The 25,127-nt window shown below is 43.7% G+C and overlaps 1 protein-coding gene across 3 annotated transcripts in view; it reads left to right on the plus strand.

Moving 5' to 3' along the window:
* Positions 1 to 3,339: 3,339 nt before the first annotated feature.
* STRBP (spermatid perinuclear RNA binding protein) overlaps positions 3,340 to 25,127 on the plus strand; it is a 154,233-nt gene continuing 132,445 nt past the window's right edge. For 2 of the 3 annotated variants that reach the window (XM_066256274.1, XM_066256273.1), the window contains exon 1: positions 3,340 to 3,499. The gene's annotated coding sequence lies outside the window, so the exon portion shown is untranslated. Of the gene's footprint in view, positions 3,500 to 9,454; positions 9,478 to 25,127 lie in introns of those variants that run through there. The other variant, XM_066256276.1, reaches the window with a different exon arrangement.

A 25,127-nucleotide genomic window follows, 5' to 3' on the forward strand; every position in this document is an offset into this window, starting at 1 on the left:
AAACATTTTTTTGTAATTTTGTTAAGTGTCTGGCACCACACTGAGTGCCTGAGATACATTGTCTCATTGAATTCTTGTAAGAACTCAGTGAGGTATGCAGTGTTACAGTCTCACCATAAGTGAGTAAACTGAGACCTAGACCAGTTTTCCAAGGAGCCACAGCTAGTATGCACTGGACCCAGATCTTTACGCCGTGGCATCTCTTCTCCCTCTAGCAGATTCATGTTCTGCCCAGCTTTAATGATCTCATCTCATGCACATGTGTGGTCCCCCTTAACCCACTCAAGTAGAGAAAGGATCCTGTCCTCCAGGGGCATACAGTTCAGGGAGGTGACATACAGCTAAACACTTTCAAAGTAGTGCCATGGAATACATGGTTTAATGGACCATGTGCAAAGCAGAGGGAGTTCAGACAGTGTGTCTGAGGCAGCCAAGCAGCTCCTGAGAATGTTCTAAGTTGACTGATAAGGACCCCAAGGAGTTTTTCAGGAGGGTTAAAGAAAGATATGGCTTGGCCGGGTAGCACAGTTGGTTAGAGCGTTGTCTGATGTGGCAGGGTTGTGGGTTCAGTCCCCAGTGGGGACACATGCAGAACTCCACCAGTGAATGCATGGATGGGTGGAGTGGCAGATCAATGTTTTTCTCCCTCCCTTCTCTCTAAAAATCAATAAAAAAAATAAGAAAAAAGAAAGGTGTGGGTGGTTAGAGGTGAGAAGAAGGTATAGAAAGGGATTTGGGCGCTGGCTGGGTAGATCAGTTGGTTAGTTTTCTCACTATAAGCCAGGGTTGAGGGTTGTTTTTTTTTAATTTATTTATTCATTTTTTTTAGAGAGGAGAGGGAGAGACAGAGAAAGAGAGAGAGGAGAGATGAGGGGGAGGAGCTGGAAGCATCAACTCCCATATATGCCTTGACCAGGTAAGCCCAGGGTTTTGAACAGGCGACCTCAGCATTTCCAGGTCGACGCTTTATCCACTGCGCCACCACAGGTCAGGCAGGGTTGCGGGTTTGATCCTAGGTCAGGGTACATACAAAAATTAACCAATGAAGACTGATTGGTGGTGGTGCAGTGGATAGAGTGTTGACCTGGAACGCTGAGGTCACTGGTTTGGAACCCCGGGCTTGCCTGGTCAAGGCACACATGAGAAACAATCGATGAACAACTAAGGAGAAGCAACTACTAGTTGATGTTTCTCACCCTCTTTCTCTCTCCCCCTCTCTAAAAATCAACAAATTCTTTAAAAAAAAAAAGTAACCAATGAATACATAAATAAGGGGAACAACAAAGCAATGTTTTCTCTCTCTTATCTCTCTTCCTCTCTCTTTAAAATCAATAAATACAATTTATAAAAAGGGATGTGGGACCCTGGCCGGTTGGCTCAGCGGTAGAGCGTCGGCCTGGCGTGCGGGGGACCCGGGTTCGATTCCCGGCCAGGGCACATAGGAGAAGCGCCCATTTGCTTCTCCACCCCCACCCCTCCTTCCTCTCTGTCTCTCTCTTCCCCTCCCGTAGCCAAGGCTCCATTGGAGCAAAGATGGCCTCGACGCTGGGGATGGCTCCTTGGCCTCTGCCCCAGGCGCTAGAGTGGCTCTGGTCGCGGCAGAGAGCATCGCCCCCTGGTGGGCAGAGCGTCGCCCCTGGTGGGCGTGCCGGGTGGATCCCGGTCGGGCGCATGCGGGAGTCTGTCTGACTGTCTCTCCCCGTTTCCAGCTTCAGAAAAAAATATATACAAAAAAAAAAAAAAAAAAAAAAAAAAAAAAAAGGGATGTGGGGCTCAGCACCTGGCTTAGGAGGCTCAGAAGTGTTACATATGGGGCATACTCCGGCAACTAAAGTTCTGAAGTTTAGTCTGGTTGCAGGGTCAAACTGGCCTAAGGAGGGGCAACCAGAGAGGCATGCACCTTGAAACTTAAGGCCAGATCACTAAAGCTTTCTATGTTGTTAGTGTTTACACTTTATCCCATCAATGAAGCAGAGCTGTTAAAATATTTGAGTCAGGTGTGTTAGAAAAATGGGACGGGGCCTGGAGGGGGCTGTTGTTGGAGATCCCTCCTTGACCCCCAGCTATCCCAACCCTCCATGGTCAGGTCATTTCTGGCCCAGGCTAGGAACTCCTTTAGGGCTAGGACTTGCCTTGGCCTGTGCATCCTAGCATCCAGCACAGCATCTGCCATACAGCAGGTACTCCATAAGGGCCAAACTGGCTGGCAGAATGCTGGGTGCCAAGGAGGTGCTGGCTAGTACTCTCTAAAATAAAAACAAATCACTCTGGCTGGGTTGCTCAGTTGGTTGGAGTGCCCCCCGCCCCATGCTCCAGTTGTGGTTCTGTCCCCAATTGGGGCACATGCAAGAGTCAACCAGTGAGTGCATGGATGAATAGATCAGCAAAAACGATGTTTCTCTCCCCTTTCTCTCTCTCTAAAATCAATAAATAAAAAATTAAATAAAAAGCAAATCTTCATATCTTTCCTATGATGGCACCAGTGTTCAGCCAAAGTCTGACTCAACTATAAAGAGGTCAGACTCAGCCTAGGGGTGTCCATTCAGGGTGAAAGAGAGGTGGTTACAGATTAAACTGTAACTTCTGTTCAGTGCCTTTTATGTGCTAAAATGGACACTTATTGCCTTTTTCCATCTCTCCAACAGCTCTTAAACCGAAATCATTGTTCCAGTTTTCCCGACTTGAGAAACTGAGGATCAGAGTGGTTCTGTAATTGGTCAAGGTCACACAGCTGGTAAGTGTAGGCGGTGGCGGTGGCTGGGATCCAACCTTTTAACAAGTCAAAAGCCGTTGGCTTCCCCATCCTCCACCAGTGGAGGCACTGCGGCACCTACACCGTTTGTGTAGCTGCTGGAGTTGGGGGCCACCCGGCTCTGGGGCGTAGAGACTTGGAGCCCCATTTGGCGTGGCGGCCAGGAGCCGCTCCCAGATTCGGAAGTTACGAAGTTTCCGTGCATTTTGCTCGCTTCCCTGCGCAGCTCATCCCCGCTCCCTCCGCAGCAGTTACGCCGCTAGCGCAGCAGGGCTCAGGTGCTGCAGCAGGCGGGGGCCTGCCGTCAGGAGGAAGGCGGGGACGCAGTTTACGTAAGCGTCTGCTCACAGGTGCACGCGGCCGCTATCTGCGCGTGCTTCGTGCGCGTCCCCAGGTGCGCAGTTGGCGCAGGCAGCGGCTCGGCACTGTGGTGGCGGGCGCTGGCCGGCACTCTCAGGTGCGGCAGAATGTGTGTGGAGGGGGCTCTCTGCGAGCGAGGGGGCGGGCTTTCCGTTCCCCAGCAGCCGCGGGGCCCGCCCCCCAGCCTGGCCAATGGGCGTGTTCGACGGTGTCACGTGCTCACCGCCGCTGCCGCCGAAGCGGAGACCGGAGCCGCGAGCGCCACCAGGGCAGCAGCCGCCGCAGCCGCCGCCGCTGGGCTGAGGATCTGGAGACGCGGGTTGACGAGGTGGCGGCGGCGGCGGAGCAGGAGCGGGTACCGGGCACGGGCAGAGCGAGGCGGCGCGGGTAGGCTGCGGCGGTGGGGCAGGCGCCTGCGCGGCGGGCAGTCCCGGGCGGGCGGGCGGCGGTTAAGGCGGCGGTTAAGGCGGTTGGCGGAGCCGGCCCTGGCCCCGCATTGTTTGTGGTGCGTCCTTAGCAGCGGCGGCGGCGGCGGCGGCGGCTGGGGCGGAGAGCACTCCCGGCCCCCGTGGCTCCGGCTTTGTGGCCGCCGCCGCCGCCGCTGCCGTGGTACCCCAGCCGCTTCGTGCAGGAGCACCCGGCAGCCCTCCTCACTTTCGCGGGGATGGGGTTCCGGCCCTCCTGCGAGGGGAGGGCGTGGACGGCGTGGGCACCCGCGCTGGGGGTCCGGGTGAGATCCAGGGCGCGGGGCTCTGGGCAGGTGTTGGAGGACGCTGGGGACGGGAGCTGGGGGAGAGGCTTCGGGCGCCAGGCGGGGGTGCGGGCAGCTTCGGGGGAGAATGTATGGTGGAGGGTGAGGGCCCGTTGGAGGGCGAGGGCCTGCGGGCAGGTTCGGGGCACCCAGGGGGCTAGGCGAGTGCCAGAGGGATGGGGGACACCCGGACGGAGGGGGCCCGGGAGAGTGTGAGGGGAGCTCTGGGGAGGACAGGGGCGAGTGTGATGGGAATGGAGAAGATTAGGGATTCGAGGGAGGAATGGAAGAAGCGGATGTCCTGGTCCGGGCTGCGTGCGAGGGCAGGGAGTGGGGGCAGATATAAAGACCACCAGATGGACGTGAAGGGAAACGTAGGGGAAGGTGGCCGGGTAGGGGGAAATGTGACGGGGTGAGTGTGAAGGAGGGTGTCTAGGAGGTCTCTCCAGTGAGGGAGCGGGAGGTGGAGAGTGTTGGGCCGGAGGTGCCTGTGAGGGTAGGCCCAGGGGCTTCAGGGACCTGTGAGGGCTGTGAGGCCGGGTGTCTGGCCCGGAGGCGTGCAGGGCAGACAGGAGGGAGGCAGGAGTGCGTTGAGGCCGCAGATGGGACATGCAGGGGAGAACACGTGAGGGGAGAAGGCAGGTAGCCGCCTGGTAGTCGTGCGCAGGGGCGATGAGTAGAGGGCAGAGGGGGTCGGTGATTGGGGCAGGGCCTGAGTTTGAGGAGTTTGGGAGAGAAGTGGGGACAGTGGAGTAAGGTGATGGGGATGGAGAGGAGGAGCTTCCTGGGCAGGAGGAGGTGAGCAGGGCATTTGGCATGTAGCAGAAGTGAATGAAATGGAGGATGTTCTTCCTGGAAGTATGGGCGAAGGTGTAGGAGCAGAAGAGAGGGTTGTTGGAGGGGACAGGTGAAGTGCAGTGTGTGTGAGATGGAGGGCCAAAGGTGTAGGAGTGAAGGAAGTGTTCTTGAAGTGGCAGGTAAGCTGTGGGGACATGGAAGAAAATGTTTCTGAGCAGGAAGTGTGCAGGAACGTTTGGGAGAGGGAAGGAGAGTGGTGGTGGTGGTGGTGTGTGAAGGGTAGTCAGTCGAGGGAGGCAGTAGGGGTAGGTTAGAAAGGAAGGTCCACAGGTCTGGAGTACAGCTTGTGGAGGGGGGTAAGCATGGGTTTGGAATGTTAGCTTTTGTCTGGTAGAGAGAAGCGGGCAGGCAGGGAACAGGAAGGGAGGGGGCGGGAAATACAGAATATGTTGGGGGAGAAAATATAAAGGGATGCACAGTACCTATAATGGTGTGAGGGAAGGGCGTGGTAGGGATGTGTGTGGGTTCATCTGTCACTAGAAAGGGATAGAATGTCTATTGGATTGGGGTAGGGGGAGGGGAAGTAGGATACCCAGGTGTAGGATAGGAAATGACTTTGCAGGTGGAGAGGGTTAGGAAAACGGGCTGCTTAAAAGAGTGGAAGGAACAGGGTGCTGAAGTGTGGGGAGAGATTGGAAAACTTAGAGTCTTGGGAGGTTAAAGGGGCCAAAATTTTTAAGTCACTGGAAGTATAAGGAAGGGCATAGTGCAAAAGTTGGGAGAAAAATTTCTAAAGGGAGGGGATTTAATTCTAGATGTAGGGAAACTGGAGTGTGTGGATTGTATGTGTGGATGGTAGGATGATGTTCATGGAATATGGAGGACATTAAGCCCTGTACCATATCTGAAAGTTCGTGCTTCTAGGATCAGAGAGATCATGAAGCCTGATTTTAGTTCCAGAACCCAGTGAATGGGGAAGGGATTAGGGAGGGCTGAATACACATTCCTAAGTTTGGAGGAGGTGTGTGGTGGGGTATCGTCCTAGCACATTGGCAGATTCGCCAGTGAGAGATGAGTGGGCAGATAGAGGCATACAGGGTCATGAAGAGTACATCAAGAGTGAATAGAAATAGGATTACAGCAGGTGCAGGGCAGATGTCTTTGTGAAGATACTGCAACAGAGCAGGGCCCACGTCAGTAGCTGTGTTTTAGAGAGGAGGAAGGGATACCTTGGTGCAGTGTCTCAGATACCCTGGTGCTTTCTGGGTAATAGGGCAGTTTTCAGACATTGAGTGATGTAATATCTGAGTCCCATGCTAGAGGCAGACAAAAGTAATAAATTCACCCAGCATCCAGAAGTGGCAGGAATGGAGCTCTTCCGACTCGAACTCTTTCAGGGTATAAATACCTGATTTTAGGATGTTGCCTTTGTCTCCCAAATAATTTAAGTAAAAATTAGTTGGAAGCTTTTGGATTTTCTGGTGTTTTGATTTGAGGTGAAGAGTATAATGTTAGCTTTACTGAGGGAAGACCTCTGGAGTTGTGTGGACGTAGGGCCATCGGTTTGTCAGACAGTTTGGAAATGGCCTTTAGGGGTCCGAGCACCGCCATTTCAGGCAGGTCTCATTCAGTGTTCTGTGGCTTGTGTTAGATTCTTTGAGGTCTGGAAGGGTTAAAGAAACTGCTTTGAGACTGCCTCAGTACTCGGTTTTCTGTGTAGAACCTTGGAAGATGATTTCCCCTTTGTCAGTTGAAAATTCAATCTTGTCAGATTTACAAAAATAAAATTATTTCTCCATGTTACAGAAATGATGTCAATTATCACTTTTCGTGGTCTTTAAGTAGTATGTACTGTGGTACTTAGTATGTTTTCAAAAGAAAGGTCCACTTTGGTTTGTTGGGAAGCTTTCTGGGTTCATTAGTTTTCTTCTTTTGTCAATTTAGGAAGTATAAGTATCTTAATGCAGCCATTATAAATAAGTTCATATAATAAGTTTGAGTGTAAGTGGGAATCTTGCCTAAATGTAATGAGGGCTTAGCAGAACACTTTAAGTAATCTGAACCTATAAATATAAATAAAAAATAAACTGAAAGCCAATTTTTTTAAATTTAATTTTTCTAAAAAGAATTCATTTTAGAGAGGAGAGAGAGAGAAAGAGAGAAGGGAGGAGGAGCAGGAAGCTTCAACTCCCATATGTGTCTTGACCCGGCATGCCCAGGGTTTTGTTTTTATTTTTATTTTTATTTTATTTATTCATTTTAGAAAGGAGAGAGAGAGGGAGAGAGAGAGAAACAGAGAGAGAGAAGGGGGAGGAGCAGGAAGCATCAACTCCCATATGTGCCTTGACCAGGCAAGCCCAGGGTTTTGAACTGGTGACCTCAGCATTCCAGGTTGACACTTTATCCACTGTGCCACCACAGGTCAACCTGGAATCCAATCATTTTGAAATCCAAATTGAAGTGTATTATTATTATTATTTTTAAAGATTTTATTTATTGATTTTACAGAGGGGAGAGTGAGAAGTATTAACTCGTAGTTGTTTCAGTTTAGTTGTTCATTGCTTGCTTGTCATTTGTGCCTTGACCAGGCAAGCCCTAGGTTTTGAACCCATGACCTCAGCGTTCTAGGTCGACACTATCCATTCTACTATTACAGGCCAGGCTGAAGTGTATTATGAAGACAGCAAAATAATGCTTTGAAATCATTGCTATAAGGTTTTTTTGTTGTTGTTGTTGTTGTTTTTTGCTATAAGGTTTTTATATTTAGAGGGAACGGTTTTTAGACATACAACCAGCACTTGACTTACGACCATGATTGGTTTCAACAGACCAGTCGTAACAAGATTTGGTTAAAAGTTGAGTAGGCTATATGTACAGTACTGTGAAATGATGTTATAAAAATCTTTAAGTAATATTTTATCATAATTTTCTTTCATTATTATATATCATAATTTTCTTTGTTCATTTTATGCCATTTGTATCATCTCTACACCATTTTGTTTCTTATTTTTACATTTGTCAGGTTTAAGTAAAACACTGCATTACCAGTACAACTGGTTTAATATTTGCAAAGACAATTTTCTCTTGGTAGACATCTTGGGAGGGGTTTGATGAAAAATATCCAAGACACAAAACACAAATTGCTGTACCGAGTCTGGGATAACAATTGAAATGGTGCATGCGGAGATGATAGTGCTGCTGGAAGCTGGTTCGCACTGTCCTACACCCGGCTGGGCAACGCTTGCGCTGCCAGACGCAGAGCAGTCGTGGCTAGCGATTGTGGTCGTAAAGTCAAATGGTCATAAATTGCATAGGTCATAAGTCGATCAATATTTGTGCCTTTGATTGAAACTTTTAGCAGAGGCGGATTAAGTTTGGTTGAGGCCCTGGGTGCAGAAAAAAATATTGGGCCCTTTAAACTTGGTGTTGCAGAAGAAAAACTGGGCCCCCTAAACTTGGTGTCATTAGAAAAAAGTGTCAAGTTGGAGTTTTGTGGAACCCTTCAAAAGTCAGGGCCCAGGGTGCATGCCTGGTGTGCCTACCATTAAATCTGCCTCTGACTCTTAGCTGTATTTTGAAATTTGGTATATGTAAAGAATATAATTATAAGAAACATGTCTGGTCTGAGAATTTGAGCAGTAGGATATAAGATGAATAGAGTGATCTTTGAAAATTCTCCCTAGTATGGCTATTGTTTCCTCTTGTGTTTTTAAAGTTCATTATGTTAGTTTATTTTAATGATTTGAGGCAAGCAATACTTTCTTCCTCAGAATACTGAATTCTGGCATAGTGTTCTGATTATATGTATTGTTCTGTGAAGTTCTATGGTTTGGAATAGTTTGTAGGCACTTCAAAATATGCTAAGTTTATGAACCAAGGAAAGAAGGTTATTTAGACTTTGTAGGCTAAATAATTGGGTCTGGTTTTATTTTCACTGGTGCTTGCTGGACAAGATACTTAATCCCTTTGCGCTTGTTTCTCCTCCAGAAACCTGACTCGGTATCTACCTCCCATGAGAACTGAGATGGTTTCTGTAAAACAACTTGAAGTCTTTCAGGAAGATTAGAACTACGTAAATATGAGGAATAGATGTTATTTCTTTAGTCCCTGTCAGCCTGGTCAGGTAATAATTAGTACTTCAGACTTGAGCATTAAATAGATTGATTTGCAGTGAGAAACTTGGGTAGAGATGACACTTCTGTGAATGTTAGAGATGTCTTTGAACTGAAGTTTGCTCTTTCTTTGCTTTACTGTTGACTTCTCTCTCCTGGCTAGTTTCTGCAGCCGAGTGTTGGTGGTTGTTTGAGTTCTTCAGTAGAGCAGAAGCTGTGAGAGACATTCTGAATTCCATCTATAGCCCAAAATTGTTTGTAAGCCTGAGTTTCCAGAGACAGAGTACTTCTATCTTAAATCAGGAATAATAAACATAATACTTTTTGCAAAAAATTAATTCTGAGTGACTTGAACAGAAAAATAGAGCTAGTGGTACTCAGCTTTCTTTTTTTTAGATTTATTGAGTACTTTTTCCTTTTTCAAGTTTTCAGTTGTTAAATAACTTCCCATCCATTTGGCATTTCTAGGCCCATTGACAGGTTATGCTCTATGTAAGGGGGAATGAATTTCTTCTTAAGCTTTTTTTAAAAATTTATTGATCTTTAGAGAGAGGAGAGAGGGAGAGAAAGAGGGGAGAGAAGCAGGAAGCATTAATTCATAGTAATAGTTTCTTCCTCTCTTTGCCTTGACCAGGCAAGCCAAGGGTTTTGAACCAGTGATCTCAGTGTTCCAGGTAGATGCTGTGTCCACTGCGCCACCACAGGTCAGGCTGGGAAATGTTTTTTAAATGTTGTGTTTGGTATATTAGTTGTAAAGAACCTCCAGATGCATGCTTGTTATGATAGAGATTGCAAAAATGTAAATACTAAGTTGCTTTATTAGACATTAATTTGCTTTAGCTTGATACCGGGCCCTGACAGTAGTGGTCTTTCTGTGCTAGTTGGGCTACTTACTCTTATATAGCATGTTTGGACACCATTACCCATCTTGCTGCTCTCCTGTTTTTCATTCTGTTTATTGGAAAATTAGGCTGTTTAAAAAATTGGTTTAGGTGTAGAAAAACTTTCTGACAAGTAATTGAGAGGCTTCATAATCCAGTCTAATTTTAGAAAACTGTTTATTGAGAGATGTAAGTTAAATTTATGTCAGTCAAAACAGAAAGGAATAAAGTAATCAGGCTAGATTAATGGTGATAAAAATATTTAAATGTTTGAGCCAGAAAGCTTTGCAAATCTTTAACTTTTAGGTCTTGTGTTAAATAGTGAAGTGACCAGATGACGTGATTTGTCACCTTTGTGCCTAATTTGAGTTAGTTTTTGACTCAAGGATCAAGTGTATCATTTTTAAAAGTATGGTATCTGTCTCACAAGACATTCCATGTATGTGTTGCTGATGAATGAGGCAGTCCTAAATCTTAGTTATTTCATATTCAAATTCTCTTACCTTCTGACATAACTAACACTATGTAGAACATCTACTTTCTTTAGTAAACTTTAGCACAATACAAAAAGGTACAGTTGATTATATCAATAATAAAATCACAGCTTTGCATTATGTGACTTCATGGTTCATTTCCATTTGAAAAGTGAGAATTCTGCAGCAGGTTGTGTAATAAATTCTGAGGCGTTTCTGGGTCACGGGTAAGATGTAGTTTCTTACTGCACCTGCAGGATTTCCTGTTCTTTGCAATTTTCCAGGTGCCAGGGCTTTTCACCATATCCTTTTTAGCAGATCAGCATTTTGTTTATGAATTGAATTTATATTAATACTATTGACATAAAACAGTTTCTTTTAAGTATGCTTTTTAACCTGTTTTGCCAGTTTTATTCAGCAAACATGCATTGACTTTAGACTCAAAGGTGTGTTTTGTGCCAGACCTGAGATTTCTTAGCAGAGCTAAAATATATATATATATATATATATATATATATATATATATATATATATATATATATATATATTTATTTATTTATGTATGTTTTGGTTTATTTTGGATAAAGAATAGATAATTCTGTAGATAGATTGGCCCTTAATGTGAAAATGGAGTCTATAACTTTGGTTACCTGTGTTCAATCAGCCTAAAGGAAAATTGGTACCTTTTAAGATAGTTGGGTACATGGCCTGATAAAGAAGTGGTTTTTGTATTTTTCTGAAGCTGGAAATGGGGAGAGACAGACTCCCGCATGCGCCCGACCGGGATCCACCCGGCACGCCCACCAGGGGTGATGTTCTGCCCACCAGGGGGCGATGCTCTGCCCCTCCGGGGCATCGCTCTGCCACGACCAGAGCCACTCTAGCGCCTGGGGCAGAGACCAAGGAGCCATCCCCAGCGCCCGGGCCATCTTTGCTCCAATGGAGCCTTGGCTGCGGGAGGGGAAGAGAGAGACAGAGAGGAAGGAGGGGAGGGAGTGGAGAAGCAAATGGGCGCTTCTCCTATGTGCCCTGGCTGGGAATCGAACCCGGGTCCCCCGCACGCCAGGCCGACGCTAAACCGCTGAGCCAACCGGCCAGGGCCAGAAGTGGTTTGTTTTTAAAAGTTCAGATGGAGGCAGTCCATTCTTATGATGTTTCTAATTTCAAATAAATCTGAAACTCCACAAACATTGCATCTAATTATAGCCTTTTATTTATTTATTTATTTTGACAGAGACAGAGTCAGGGAGAGGGAAAGACAAGACGGGAGAGAGATGAGAAGCATCAATTCTTCGTTGCAGCTCCTTAGTTGTTCACTGATTGCTTTATCATTTGTGCCTTGACTGGGGGCTACAGCAGAGCAAGTGACCCCTTGCTCAAGCCAGCAACCCTGGGCTCAAGCCAGTGACCTTTGGGCTTCAAGCCAGCAACCCTGTGCTCAAGCTGGCGAGTCCACGCTCAAGCCAGTGACCTCAGAGTTTTGAACCTGGGTCCTCTGCATCCCAGTCCAACGCTCCATCCACTGCGCTACCGCCTGGTCAGGCTAATCATAGCCTTTTTATACAGCTTAGGCAACCTGCATTTTAACCTAATGAAGTATTGGATACTGGGTAGCTCTTAAATGACTGGACGACTTATTAAAGCTGGTGAATTAGCGGGGGAAATGTTGCATTAAAAAGAAATTATTGATTTGAGAGACAGAGACCAGAACATCAACCTGTTCGTGTAGGTGTCCTAGTCAGGATGGAAGCGGCATCCTCTACGCTTTGGGACGATGCTCTTACCAATCAAGCTGTCCAGCCAGTGCTGCAGTTTTGATAATGTAGGTTAGCAGCTGAGGAGAATAAACATCAGGAGCCCTCAGTGTGCGTATTTTCAGTTGTTTTGAAGCTATAAATAAGCTTTTAATGTCAAGGTTAGCATGCAAGAACAGATTTCAAACATATTAGTGATGAGGCTTTTAAAAATATGGTATCTTAAAAAAAGTATTAATGGTGATGTGCTCTGGTATGCCAGCTTTGTGGTAAATGTGGAATGATACAAAATTGGCTTTTGAAATTGCTCAGTGTTACTGTTTAGTAATGTCCTTCATTTCTACAGCTTGGAGTTTACACTTGGGTCGCTATGATAGCTGCCTGATGTAGGTGAATAACAGTATTACATTTGGAGAAATGGAGGCACAAAGAGTTGATTCTGGAACAGAGATAGGCAGGCTTTCAGAACACTCTTTCAGAAGTTGTATATCAAGTTTCTGTTAGTCCCCATATTTGGCAAGGAAGGTTGATGGCTGGGCAAATTTGAAACCTTCTTTTAGTCAAGCCCTTGAATACAAGTCTTTTCAAAGACCGACTGGAATAAAGCCTGTCCTTCCTAGGAAACTCCATCCTAGGGATATGCAGTAGCAAGAAGTTTAAGGGAAGTGTCTCTGTATAGGAATGCCCAGAGGTGACCCTGTGTACAGCCTGAGTCTCTGTATTAGGTAGTAGAAGGATGTTTTGACACTAGAAGATTTGGCTTGGAGGTTTGATCCTGCTATTTACTAGTTGTAGCTCTCTTTTCCTCATGTGTGAAATTGGAGTAAAAGCCCTGATTTATAGAGTTACAATGATGATTAAAGAAGATAAGAAAATTTTAAGCTATGAGGCATATAACATTTTTTTTTGAGGGGAGCATTGAGCAGAAATTAAGAGTAGGCTTTGAAGTAATTTCACTTGTAAGGACCTGGGCTTTTATTTTTTATCATGGCGTTTTCAAATGTACTTAAAAGAGAAACAGTACAGTGAATTTCCACATACCTGTCAACTCGCTGCAATAGTTACCAGCATGTTACAGGCCGCTCTGTTAGCAATCCTTCACTCACAATTACTTTTTGTTGTTGTTTTTGCTGGAATATTTACAGCAAATTGGACATCTTATCTTATACTTTCATCTGTAAATTCTTCAATATGCATTTCTTTTTTCTTTTTTTTTTTTCTTTTTTCTTTTTCTTTTCTTTCTTTTTTTTTTTTTGAGAGCGAGGCAGGGAGGAACAGGACATTGCTCCTGTATGTGCCGTGACCCGGGAATAGAGCCCCAACCTCTGGGCTCTGGGAGGATGCTCTAACCAACTGACCTATCAGTTTGAGCTTAGTTTTTTTTTTTTTTTTTTTAAGAGAGAGAGAAGAAGGGGGAAAGATGGGAGAGGGATGGGAAGCATTCATTTCTTGTTCCACTCAGTCATGCATTCATTGGTTCTTCCTGTGTGTGCCCTGACTGGGATCTAACCTGCAACTTTTTCGCTTTGGGATGACACTCTTAACGGACTGATCTAACCATCCAGGGCTGTATTTCTAACAGATGAGAACCTAAAAAATAATAATAACCTCAAGGCTATATTAACCCCCCTAAATTAACAATTTCTTTAAAAAAATTTTTCTTATCTAATACTCAGAAGAAGCTGTATTTGAAATATAGCTCTACCACTCACCAGCTTTGTGTGTTAATCAAATTACTAGCGCTCTCTGAGCTCTTGGCTTCTTATCTGTAACATAAAGATAGTACCTCATGATGTTATTTTGAGCTTAAATGAAGTAACATAAAATGCCTCACATGAAGTTTCTCAGTAAATGGCCCAGCCTCTCTTCTGAGCCTTTGGCATGTGAATTAGACTCATGTATTGCCCTCCTCCCTTCTTTACTATCACAGAGTAACAGTACTCTGGAATTCTTGCCCACTAACCTAGTGAAATGTCTCTTCATTGGGCTATTTGACTCTGAGATTCTGTAACAGTTAAAATCATACTCATCCTACCCCCCCCCAACATCATTATTCTCCTGTCTGCTGGCTCATTTCAATCAGCATGCACCTGTTTTTTTTTTTTTAACAACCTTTTCTTAACCACACTGTCTCTTCCAAATACAATCCAATTTCTCATCTTCTTGAAAAAGTTGTTTCTATTCATCTCCAGTTCTGTTCTATCCTGAACCTACTTGAACGAAACTTTGAACGCCATCACTCGAAGACTGCTCTTGTCAGAGCCGCAAAGTTGAATTCTTACTTATTAACAGCATTTGTTGCAGTGGACATCTCTTTCCTTAAAATACTTGCTGCTCTGGTTTCTAGGACACCACACTCGGCTGGTTTTCCTCCTACCTCCTCAGCTTCTTCTCAGTCTCCTTTGTCGGTTCTTCTTCATCATCCCTGCCTCAGACTGGACTACCCTGTGGGATCTCTGCTCCTTTCGCTTCGTCCCTTGGTGATCCCATCTAGTCTCATAGCTTTCAGTACCATGTTTGTGCTGATGACTCCCAAATTTTTATCTGGTACTCCAGGCTTGTATATCCCACTGCTTGCTTTGACGCTTCAAATTATATATTTTATTGGCATCTCAAACTGAACTTCTCCCAAATCAAACTCCTGATCTTTGCCCTGCGCCATTTTCCCTCTACTCCTCATGTATGTAGCCTTCCATATCTTAGCAAATAGCATCCTCCGTCTGTCTCAATTGTTGATCCAAAAATTGCGATCATTCTTGACTCTGTGTCTCCTTCTCTCTCATTGCATCTTACCCATCAGGAAATCTTGCCAGTTCTAATCTTCAGAATACATCCAGACCCTGACCACTTTTCATCACCTTTACTGATTGAAATCTCGGACAGCTCTTCTGAATTATTGCAGTTGCATTTTTTTTTTTACTCTTGCCCCTTTATATTTTGTTCTCAGTACTGTAGCAGGAATGCTCCTTTAAAAAAGGTACGTTAGGTTTTGTCTCCTTTTCTGAACTCCCTGGTGATACCTCACCTTGTTAGAGTAAAAGGCCAAAGTCTTATCAAAGGCCTATGTACTCGGATCCTTTCTTTTTGCCTCTCTGACCTCATTTCTTCTACTTTTTGCTTCCTCCATTCTGGCTACAGTGGCCTCTTGCTGTGTCTTGAACAGGTCAGTTATATTCCTGTCTCAGGTCTTTCGCATTTGCTGTTTGGCATGTCTGAGGGTGCTGTTTCTCGGATGTGGCTCCCCTTTTTTCAGGTCTTTGTGCACATCTCCCCTTTCCAGTGAGGCCTTCCCTCACCATCCTGTTAGAACGGCCCTCCCTGGGCTCCCTTTTCTAGCATCTTTTTCTCCAGTCCACTTAAACATTTAACTTATAATATATTTTGCTTTTTTTTTTTTTTGCATTTTTCCGAAGCTGGAAACGGGGAGGCAGTCAGACAGACTCCCGCATGCGCCCGACCGGGATCCACCCGGCATGCCCACCAGGGGGCGATGCTCTGCCCATCCGGGGCGTCGCTCTGTTGCAACCAGAGCCATTCTAGCGCCTGAGGCAGAGGCCGCGAGCCATCCTCAGCGCCCAGGCCATTCCCCGCTCCAGTGGAGCCTTGGCTGCGGGAGGGGAAGAGAGAGACAGAGAGGAAGGAGAGGGGGGGAGGGGTGGAGAAGCAGATGGGCGCTTCTCTTGTGTGCCCTGGCCGGGAATTGAACCCGGGACTTCTGCACGCCAGGCCGACGCCCTACCACTGAGCCAACCAGCCAGGGCCTATTTTGCTATTTTTTAATTGCCTTTTCCCCTTCACTCAAGTATAAGCTCATTAAGGCAAGAATTAATATTGTTTTTGTATTCTGGAGGTTCTAGGGACCTAGAACAGTGCCTGGCACTGAGTGGGCACTTGCATATTTGTTGAGTGAACTATTTTATTAGTTGTAGTTTGTTACTTTATAAAGGGTGCTATAGCTGTAGTGTTTTGCTGGAGACTACTATGTACTGTGAAGTCTGTGATGCATTTATTCCTGTTTCTCTTCTTCATGAGTATCCTTTCTTAAGACTGCCAGTAGGTTTTATTGTTAATTTTTCAGCATGATTTTGAGTCCTTATGTACTGTGCATAATCTATGGAGGGATACAAATAAAGTATACATAGACCCTGACTTTGAAGAGCAGATAGTCTGGCAGGGGAGGTGATGGCATGATCATGTGTACACACACACACACACACACACACACACACACACGTAAGTACTTAAGAGATAAAATGGTCCAGGAAGTCTGAGGATCAAGAAATTATTTCCAGCCAAGGACACTGAGAAGAGACTTCAGAGAGGTTGTGGTTTATGATATCTGTACTGAGCCAGGGAGAACAAGTAGGATTAGACGATGAGGAAAAGGAGAGGAGAATTCTGTATGGAGGGAATCACATGTGCAAATAAGAATGCTCAGGATTGGCCCTGGCCAATTGGTTCAGTGGTAGAGCATTGGCCTGGTATGTAGAAGTCCCGGGTTTGATTCCCAGTCAGGGCACACAGGAGAAGCACCCATCTGTTTCTCCACCCTTCCCCCTCTCCTCCCTCTCTATCTCTCTCTTCCCCTCCTGCAGTCAAGGCTCCTTTGGAGCAAAGTTGGCCTGGGTGCTGAGGACGGCTTCATGGCCTCCGCCTTGCTAGAATTAATTCGTCTGCAACGGAGCAACACCCCAGATGGGTAGAGCATTGCCCCCTGGTGGGCATGCCAGGTGGATCCTGGTCTGGCGCATGCGGGAGTCAGTCTGACTGCCTCCCTGCTTCTAACTTTGGAAAAATGCATGCACACACACAGACAAAAAGAATGCTCAGGATTGCTGTGGGAGGAAAGAGCAAGTGACTCACTTAGTGAAAGATAGGGAATATTGAAGGGCCTGTAGAGGGTAAGTTTGGAGAGGAATGCGGGAACCAGTGATAGGCCTTAAATGCAAGAATGAGGAATTCAAACTTTAGTCTGTCAACAGTAAGGCTTCAGTAAAAGGTTTTTGAGCAAGAGTGGAGGGATGACATTATTATGGCTATCTTTATGAATCTGACAACTTTGTGTGAAAAGAGGCTGAAAGAAATGTACTGATTAAGATGCTGTTGAATAGTTTGAGAAAAAAGTGGTAAAGGTACTAGAAATGGGTATAGAATTGATGCCTTGAAACTAACAAAATTTGATAACTGAACGTGAAGACTGTACTACAGACCCACAAGGATTCAAGCCTAGTTATTCAGTCACCTGGGGAACCTGAGACAAGTGGGGTTGGGAGGCGAGTTTAGTTTAGTTTTGATATTGAGTTTGCAAGTGTGGTGGTGCCAGCCAGCTGATGAGTGTTGCGATGAAAGAAAATCAGGACTCTTTGGAGAAAGGTTGTGCATCTGTGGCTTTGTGCGTCACTTTGATACCACTGACTGCCAGGGGGAGAGGGGAGACCTGATGCTGAATCTATGAAGTCTGAATCAAGATAGTTAATCTGGGAAACTTCTGGTGAGGCATCTGGACTTTTCTTTTGATTTGTGCATTGATGGATCCACTTGTTACACTGAGTTTGTTGTTGGCTGAGTTGCTCTAGCTTGTAAAGCACTTCAGCAGCTTGATTCATGTTGTCCTTTGAGCTTTCCATGGCACTGGGTATCTAAGCTGTCTTACTCCTTTGAAGCCAGCAGATGAGAGTTCCCATCTAGTCACCTTGATCACTGTTGAGGTCACTTTAATCATGACATATCCTTCTTTTTCCCCTTAGGAATTAGAGGCACTATTGGAGGAAGACAAACCTTCTACCCTAATTAATGGTAGTTAAGGTGTTTGTTGCCAAAACATTTCTTTAACAACCTACACTTAACAAAATGCCAGAAGGTACAGAAGATTTAGCTTCTCTTCTGAACAGATTCAAGAATAGGTTCAGATTCTTTTAGATTTATATCCTTGTTAGAGCCTTGTAACAGAAGTCACAACCCAAAGGTTATTTATAGGACAAAAGAGGTTTTTGCAAAAAAATGTTAATTAATATATACAATTTTTGTTTATAGGCTATCTAATGATGCATATTTCTTTTTATACATAATACTTTTTTAATAGTTGAATAAAAAGACATTGCGTTTATTAAAAACTCAGACTTTACCAGCTTGGTTTAGAATGGTGACTTTGAGCTTACAACATTAGTCATCCCCGAATTAAGTCTTTTCCTTTGAGGTTAGCTCATAATGTCAGTGAATGATTTTGCCACTGATGTTATAGGGTTTTTCTTTTTTCCAGTAAATAGAAGTCAATAGGAGCTAGTTACCCTGAAATGAGAAAATTTTCTAATATACTGTAGGATAACTTGTATTTTCAGTTTCTTGTTAGCTTTTAGTCAGATTTAGCATATATTGTAGTTAAAATTTTAAAAAATTATGCAATTTTAGGCCCTGGCCGGTTGGCTCAGCGGTAGAGTGTCGGCCTGGTGTGCGGGGGACCCGGGTTCGATTCTTGGCCAGGGCACATAGGAGAAGCGCCCATTTGCTTCTCCACCCCCTCCCCTCCTTCCTCTCTGTCTCTCTCTTCCCCTCCCTCAGCCAAGGCTCCATTGGAGCAAAGATGGCCTGGGCGCTGGGGATGGCTCCTTGGCCTCTGCCCCAGGCGCTAGAGTGGCTCTGGTCGCGGCAGAGCGACGCCCCAGATGGGCAGAGCGGCGCCCCTGGTGGGCGTGCCGGGTGGATCCCGGTCGGGCGCATGCGGGAGTCTGTCTGACTGTCTCTCCCTGTTTCCAGCTTCAGAAAAATACCAAAAAAAAAAAAAAAAAAGCAATTTTATTTCCGTATAAATTGATTTGCCAAGAATATAAAGCATAACATCTTAAACTTGTGAGAAACCTGTGAGATTTTTTTAGCCCTGCTTTGGTCTTTGGCATGTATAACTTGATATATATGTCCAGAGTAGTTAGGAATTCGTCTAAAATTGCACACCTAACTAGTGGCAGAGTTGGGACAAGAAATGGATTTTTTCATCTCCAGTCATCGGTTCCTTTCATCATGTCAGGCTGCTGTTTTAGAAACGTGGACCAGAAAACCGTGAATAAACTTACAGTTTAACTGGTCATATTGCTGGCACCTAATGATGTTCAATAGGAACAATTAGGGTTCCCTTGTTCCTGCTTTAAAATTATTTTTTTAGCTTAACCATTTTCTCTTAATTAATTAATTGATGTTTTTAAGTGAGAGGAGGGGACATAGAGAGATAGACTCCCACATCGCCCCGACCAGGATCCACTCAGCAACCCCTGTCTGGGTCGATGCTTGAATCAATTGAATTATTTTTAGGACCTGAGGCTGATGTGCTCAGACCAACTAAGCTATCCTCAGCACCCAGGGCTGATGCTCAGACCAATTGAGCCACTGGCTATAGTAGGCCAAGATGGAGAGAAGGGGGAGAGGGAAGGGGAGAGAAGCAGAGGATCGGTTGCTTCTCTTTGGTGCCCTGACTGGGAATCGAACCCAGGACATCCATATGCTGGGCCAGCACTATCCACTGAGTCAGCTGGCCAGGGCCTAGCTTAACCATTTTAAACTGAACAATTTGGTGGCATTTTTTATTATAATCACAATGTTTAGCAACCATAACTCTACCTAGTTTATTTTATTTCTTTTTAAAATTTATTTATTGAATTTTAGAGAGAGAGAGAGAGACAGAGACAGACAGTTAGATAGACAGAAAAAACATGAATCTGTTCTTGTAGGTTCCCTGACCAGGAACTGAACTGGCAACCTCTGCACACTGGGACAATACTCTAACCAACTGAGCTGTCAGGTCAGGATGACCAACCCTACCTTGTTTTAAAACATTACCTTCACTCCAAAGTAAAACCCCTTACCCATTAAGCAGCTTCAAAAAAATTTTAAGGAATTAAAATTAAAATTCTTAACTATGACAAGGTCAGTGATATCAGGTTTGCATTATAGGTCACCCCTAGTGCTTTGCGCCCCATCTCTGTGAGAAGTAGAATCCTCTTTGTTATTTAGTAGTAGATGTATTTACCGTATAAATAATGGCAGTATTACAAAAGAAAGTGTCAGGTAGGTACACAATGATTAATAATACGAATAACAGACATGCATTAAGAAAATCATCTCTGATCTTCACACTACTTTCACACTAGCCTTTCAGAAAGGTAGCTTTATTTCAGATGAGAGAACTAAAGTCTTGTTAAGCCCAGAATCACTTAACTGGTAAATTATGCATCTGGGTTTGAATTCATGTCTTTCTGGTTCCAGAAGTTGGGTGTTCTCTGTACTAAGTCTGGGGACTTAGTATAGTACTGTTTTAGCCGGACCAGGGATAAGGGAAGGGGAGTTGAGTTTGCTGGTCCTGGTAGTGTCTGCAGTAGTACTCTGTCCTGACCAGTTAGGATCTGTATTCCATAGGGGAAAACAAATAGAAAATAACCATTGGAAACTTTGGAACTCTAATGGGCATAATTACAATTAGAAGAAATTGCAATGTAGCTTCTGAGATTTGCTCTTACAAATTCTCTACTTCCTATTAATTTTTAGTGAATTGTTATTTGACTTGCTTTTTAAACCATACATTTTTTTGCTTGAGTAGTTAAGGATTAGTCTTAAGAGTACTAGGACTTGGTTGAATTCCCATTTTGAGGTACTTTTAAAAAGTGATGGTTCACTTCCAATGAAGAAGAACTCAAATTGTGCTATTTTGGAGGATTTTTGTAGTTATACTTTGCCACTATTAAAAAATAAAACTCAGTTTTTTTAAATTTTCAAAGAACTTTTAGTAGGCCAGTTTTTAGTTATTTCTTTGAAAGTAGCCAGAAGTCACCTCGCAAACCTTGTCATTATTCTGCTGTGCTTTGAATGACACCAGTTTTTCTTCTGAGTGATAGGCAGTGGAGTAATTTGCTTCAGTATGCTGGGGTTAGGGTAGAAGGATGATATCATGTGAAAGACAGCTTCTTGGCTATTTTGGACAAAAGAGTTGTTTCTTGGGTTTTTTTTTTAGCATAATGAGAATATAAGTTATAGCAATAGCAGCCGTCTAATATGTTCTGAGTTTAAGTGAGTTGATAGTTATCCAAAGAAGTAATAGGTTTTTTAGTGACCTTGTGACTTTTGCTAATATTTGAACAGTAGGTACTTCTATAAATGGATTTCAGGCTTTCAAAAACTCTTAAAGTTTTTAAAATGCCCTTGTAACTTGGCTCAAATATTGTACATTTTTCTGTTTTGACCTAGGGATGAGGTTTCATTTTCTCTAGAACCAGCAAAAATGTTTCATGAAGAGTACAGGCTTTGTTAGTGTTCAGATTTGTTTCAAACGCTTTCTCTGCCCCTTTCTAGCTGTAAGACCTACTTTCCCCTTTAAAATGAATTTAATACCTCACAACTCTACAGAGGAAGGTTAGAGGGTGATGTCTTTAAAGCAGAGGTCCCCAAACTACGGCCCGCGGGCCGCATGCGGCCCCCTGAGGCCATTTATCTGGCCCCCGCCGCACTTCCGGAAGGGACACCTCTTTCATTGGTGGTCAGTGACAGGAGCATAGTTCCCATTGAAATACTGGTCAGTTTGTTGATTTAAATTTACTTGTTCTTTATTTTAAGTATTGTATTTGTTCCTGTTTTGTTTTTTTATTTTAAAATAAGATACATGCAGTGTGCATAGGGATTTGTTCATAGTTTTTTTTATAGTCCGGCCCTCCAACGGTCTGAGAGACAGTGAACTGGCCCCTTGTGTAAAAAGTTTGGGGACCCCTGCTTTAAAGGGCTCAGCACAGTTTCTGGCACATAGTAAATTGTGTTCAAATTGTAGCTGTTGTAGGAAGAAGTTTAGAGTTTGGTAGCCTAGATAAAAAGCGTAATGCAAATATAGTAAAATCCTCATTTTATGATGTATACTATCCTGCAATCAATACATTTCTTCTTGGATTTTTTGTTTGTGTGTGTGTGTGTGTGTGTGTGTGTGTGTGTACGTGCTGAAGTGCCATGTGTCAGTTTTCGTGAGTTCCTGCAGCTTGCCCTCTTTCTCAGAAATGCTTGGCAGATATCTCCGTTGATTGTTGTATAATTTACCTCAAAGACTAGATGGTGCTTTCTATCTAGTGATGAGGCACTTGCTCCCATAGCAGTCCTTCAGTGAACTGTTTCTGTGTTGCATGCTACCAGGTTCTTACCACCATCAGGGAGGTCTGCTTGCTGCATGTCCCAGCTTATGTCACAGAAGGCAGCTCTGGTTGCCTGGGGTGAAGGAATTACACAATGCCTGCTTAATTTTTATAGTATGTTTTATGATGATTGTTACTAAAGCCTGAGAAAGCTGTATCCTAGTTATTAATTTTACTCATTACTTTCCCCATTACTTGTATTGCTTCACTTACTCTGTTCAGAAAAGTATACAAAAGGCCTTTTACTCTGAAACTGTAGGGGGGAGGTTGTGATGAATCATAACCCAGGAATACCAGCTATAGATGGGATTTGGGAATTGGCTACACTGACCCTCTTTTTTTCTTTTTTTTTTTTTAACAGAGTCAGAGAGAGGGACAGATAGGGACAGACAGACAGGAATGGAGAGAGATGAGAAGCATCAATCATCAGTTTTTTTGTTGTGACATCTTAGTTGTTCATTGATTGCTCCCTCACATGCGCCTTGACCGTGGGCCTTCAGCAGATCGAGTAACCCCTTGCTCAAGCCAGCGACCTTGGGTCCAAGCTGGTGAGTTTTGCTCAAACCAGATGAGCCCTCACTCAAGCTGGTGACCTCGGGGTCTTGAACCTGGGTCCTTCATATCCCAGTCCGATGCTCCATCCACTGCGCCACCACCTGGTCAGGCTGACCCTCTTTTCTTGTAGATGAGAACACTGGATGAGAGAATTTGTGACTTGCTCAAGGACACAGAGTAAGTGACAGGTCTGATTTCCAGTCTAGTGTTGTGGAGGTAACCTTGTAGAATGGAGAGAGCACTGGACTTTGGAGACACACAGCCCTGATTTTGAGTTCTGATTCCACCATTTATGAACTGTGTGATCTTTGGATCATACACCTGTGTTTCATTTCTTTTCTTTTTAAAAAATATGTTCCCTTTTTAAAATTTATTTTTATTGGTTGATTCTTGTATATGCTCTGACCAGGGATCAAACCCACAAACGTAGCATATCAGGATGACTCTCTGACCAACTGAGCTATCCAGCTAGAGCCATCTGAATCTCTTTCTTGATGTTATACCCTGTTGGCAGGGTCATGAGGATTATGAGATAATATAGGAAAGCACAGTGCCTGACATATGCTATGGGCTCAGTAAATGCTGTCTGTTAGGCTGTGCTGTTCTTCTTGATTACTGAAAAAGGTCATATGGCTAAGTGATTATTCTTTATGAAATGGGAATCAATGAGAAGAGTTGATATTTTTGCCAAATCCTTTCACTGAAAATCTAAGTAGTTCATTATAGGAGAACTGCTTACTGCTAAACGAGGGCAAAACATTCATCAAGAGCATAGTGACTACTGCTCCAAGTTGTTCAGAGTTAACAGTACATCTTGGGAAATGTTTGCGTTCCCCAAGTGAATTGTAGTATGGAACACCAAAATGAATGTACATGTGGCTGGGGCAGCAGTCCTCAAACTTTTATACTCAGGGCTCCTTTATACTCTTAAAAATTATTGAGGACCCTAAACATCTCATTTAAGTGAGTTGTATTTGTTGATATTTATATTAGGAAGTATATCTGATAAAATTTTATATATTCATGTAAAAAGTAACTATATTGTATGTTAACACAGATTGTATACATATATATAAATATACTGCACACAAAAATTAGGGGATATTTCAAAATGAATATGAAGCTATAAAATATCTCCTAATATTTGTAAGCAGTATATATATCTTAAGATTTTAGGTTTTAAAATTTTTTGTTTCAAATTACAAAAGTAATACATATAAATTAATATAGTATAGAATCAGAGTGCAAAGTGAAATTATTTAATTCCTGTTATATATACGTGCAAATCTCTGCACTCAAGAATTTAGCATATATCCTTCCAGAACTATTTCTATACAATTAAAATGTTCTTTCTTGCTTCATCTCTCTCGCTCAAATATTGTTCAGTGAGTTGTTTTTTTAATTTAGAGGAGGAGAGGCAGAGACAGACTTCCGCATGCGCACTGACCAGGATCCACTGGGCAAGCCCACTAGGGGGTGATGCTCTGCTCATCTGGAGCCCTTGCTCTGTTGCAACCAGAGCCGTTTTTTAGTGCCTGAGGCGTAGGCCATGGAGCCATTCTCAGTGCCCAGGGCCAATTCAGTCCAGTTGAGCCCTGGTGGTAGGAGGGGAGGAGAAGAGAAAGAGAGGGAATCAAGAGGAAGATGGGTATAGAAGCAGATGAGTGCTTCTCCTGTGTGCCCTGACCGGGAATTGAACCCAGGACTTTGACATGCTGGGCCGATGCTCTACCACTGAGCCAACTGGCCAGGGAAGTTCAGTGAGTTAAAAAAATTTTTTAATTATAGCATTACAGGCATACCTCAAGAAGCTAGAAAAAGCTCAAATAAACAACTTAACCCTGCATCTAAAAGAACTAGAAAAAGAACAGCAAGTAAAGCCCAGAGCTAGTAGAAGGAAGGAAATAATAAAGATCAGAGCAGAAATAAATGACCTAGAGGCTAAAGAAACAATATAGGGGATCAATGAAACCAGGAGCTGGTTCTTTGAAAAGGTAAACAAGATCGATGAACCTTTAATGAGACTCACCAAGAAAAAAAGAGAGAGGACTCAAATAAAATTAGAAACGAGAGTGGAGAAATAACAACTGACACAACAGAAATACAAAATATTGTAAGAAAATACTATGAAGAACTGTACGCCAAAAAACTAGACAACCTAGATGAAATGGACAAATTCCTTGAATCATATAATCTTCCAAAAATCAATCTGGAAGAAATAGAAAACCTAAACAGACCAATCACAACAAATGAGATTGAAACAGCTATCAAAAAACTCCCAAAAAAGAAAAGTCCTGGGCTTGATGGCTTCACAAATGAATTCTACCAAATATTCAAAGAAGAACTAACTCCTATCCTTCTCAAGCTATTTCAAAAAATTCAAGAGGAAGGAAGACTTCCAAACTACCTTTTATGAGGCGAGCATAATTCTGATTCCAAAACCAGGCAAAGACAACACAAAAAAAGAAAATTATAGGCCAATATCCCTGATGAACTTAGATGCAAAAATCCTCAACAAAATATTAGCAAACCGGATC

This window comes from Saccopteryx bilineata, chromosome 2 (assembly GCF_036850765.1).
Source record: "Saccopteryx bilineata isolate mSacBil1 chromosome 2, mSacBil1_pri_phased_curated, whole genome shotgun sequence".
Lineage (NCBI taxonomy): Eukaryota > Metazoa > Chordata > Mammalia > Chiroptera > Emballonuridae > Saccopteryx > Saccopteryx bilineata.